Below are 2,777 nucleotides of genomic sequence, written 5' to 3'. Positions count from 1 at the left end.
CTGATGTTGTTTGTCAGATGCCAGTCTAGGTAGGATAAGAGCACATTCTTCTTCATCAGAGCTGACATCTGGGGCCCTCTAGTGGTAGATAGGCGAAATTACAGAGGACCACAGAGCTAGAGGTTGCTAAGATACTGAGACAAGTTTCACAATGAAACCGGCATCCTAAATGTTTGTTTCTTCTCTCCTTACATCCATCACTGTATTCGTTCAACAAAATGTTTGTAGCCTAACTGTAAGTAAGGCACTGCATAAAAATAGAATTGTACAAACCAGAGCCATAGGGGAAAAGCATTTATTAATCAGCAACTATGTACCAGGCACTGTGCTAAGCACTTTATAAATATCTCATTTGAGCTTCACAACAACCCTGCGAGGTAGGTGCTTTATTATCTCCCTTTTACAGTTGACAAAACTGAGGTACAGAGGTTAAATGACTTGCCCAGGATCACACAGCTAGTAAATGTCTGAGGTTGGATTTAAATTCAGGTTTTCCTTGACTTGAGGTCACTCTACCCATGACCCTATGAGGTCACAGATTTGGAGCTGGAAAGGATGTTAAAGGTCATGAAGTCCAATCCCTTCATGATAGAAATCATGGAAGGCACTGTGCCCAAATGGATAGAGCCTTGGGGTTAGCAGCAGGAAGAGCTAGATTCATACCCTTCCTTAGACTCTGATTAGCTCGGGGACTCTGAATAAATCATTTACCTCAGTTTTCTCATCTGTAAAAATGAAGGTAATAATAATAATACCTACCACACAGGATTGTTGTGAGGATAAAATAAGATATTTGTAAGGTACTTTGCAAACATTAAAGTGCTGTATAAATGTAAGTTACCATTATTATTATGTCATAGATCTAAAGTTGGAAGGAATCTTAGACTCCAACTATTTCTACTCCCTCATTTTAAGAAACTGAGGTCCAGAGGAGATGACGGTGACATGCCCAAGGTCACACAGGTAGCGATTGGAAGAGCTGCGATTCAGACCCAGATCATAGAATCATAGGTTTCTAATCAGGAAATAGGAAACACAAGACGGCGTTTGAGGTCCACACTTTTCTATCAACTGTATGATTGCAAAGATGTGGGTGCTATTGAGATAGGGATAAGCTTGTGATTTCATTGGTACAGAGGAAATTCCCTCTGCCAGTACATGTTGGCACTTTCTCTGCAGTTTGCTGTAGAGTTGCCTAGAGCCCCAAGAAGTTAAGTGACTTGTCCACGATCATGAAGTCAGTATGGGTCAGGGTCTGGACTTGAACGCAGATATTTCTGGCTCTGAGATCAGCTCTTTGCCGCATATCCACTCACAATCGTTTTTTAATGCAATTGGGGTTAAGTAATTTGCCCAGGGTCACACAGTTAGTAAGTGTCAAGTGTTTAGTCTGAGGCCAGATATGAACGCAGGTCCTCCTGGCTTCAGGGCCAGTGCTCTATCCACTGCGCTACCTAGCTGCCTGTCTCACGATCATTTTAAAAGCCTTATTTAAAATTCCTTATTATATTTTCATTAAGGATGCCCCTGATACATGTGCATGTCATTCTCATACAGATTTTATAACTATGAGAAAGGAAGCATATAGTAACTGACGTTATTTCAGTTGTCCTTTCTAGACAATGATATCATAGAAGGGCAAAGATTCTGAAGAAGTAAGATTACAGACCACACCAGAGGCAAAGAAGAGTTATTTGGTGAGGGGTAATAAAGTTACATATGTTACCAATGAAAAAGTACACCAAGGGGTTCGCTGGAGCCAACTTGAACTGCCTGGACAGAGCCCATCATTAAATTTTCAGTGTGAGCATTTACACCCCAGAAACTGGCAAACACAACAAATCAGGGCTTGATTTATTGTTTTGTTAATTGTCTAGATTTCAGAAGTGATATAGAAAATGTTAATGATGCAGATTAAATTTAAAGATCTGGGTTTTTTTTTTCCCAAGCTGGTTGTTAAATATTTACCTGACAGGCAGCTTAAGAAAAGAGGTATTAAACATAAGTGGGAACCAGATTAAAATGTTAGTGGGGCATATTTAACAAAATAAAGAGAAATACAAAACATAGATAACATTGTATTCTTGTAGCCACATATTGACTTAGAAGACCACAGATTAATATTATAGATGTTGTATTGTATTTTTATTTATTTTGTGAAACGTTCCCCAATTACATTTTAATCTGGTTGGGCCAGCCTGTGGGAGTTTTGCAGGCAGCACTCTGGCCTTGAGTGTGAAACCTATGATCCAGCGAAAGGATATACCATGAAGGAACCAGAGGAGCACATGGACAGGACAATGGCAGGATGAGAAGGAAGGCCTGGTTTGGGAGCCACACGGATGGCATTACAGACCCATCAAAGGAGCGAAGACTTTCCCATTCTTTTGGTCTTTTCCATTCCCTGACATATCTTAGCAGTTATACCTTTTATGTTTTAGTATGTTTTAGTAATGGCTGTGTCACCTCTGAGGGTCCTTGGCCTGAGTGTCATCTCAATTACCTTCACACTGGGGACTGAGGCATCAGAGACCTAATGTGGTGACTCTACTGTCGCTAATTGAAATAAATCACTATGAAAATGCTGTATTATGGTTGTCAGTGTTTGGATCATGAGTCATGACATAGACATCAATATCTATTATAAGCAGTATTAATTGAGTTTGTCTATTTTTATACCTAATTTTCCCTCTCCCTCCCTCCCTCTTTCCTCCTTTCCTTTCCTTTCCTTTCCTTCCTTCCTTCCTTCCTTCCTTCCTTCCTTCCTTCCTTCCTTC

The sequence above is a fragment of the Vombatus ursinus genome, unplaced genomic scaffold (genome assembly GCF_900497805.2).
Source record: "Vombatus ursinus unplaced genomic scaffold, bare-nosed wombat genome assembly UNPS02014810.1, whole genome shotgun sequence".
Lineage (NCBI taxonomy): Eukaryota > Metazoa > Chordata > Mammalia > Diprotodontia > Vombatidae > Vombatus > Vombatus ursinus.
Note: the sequence above shows the minus strand (reverse complement) of the source record.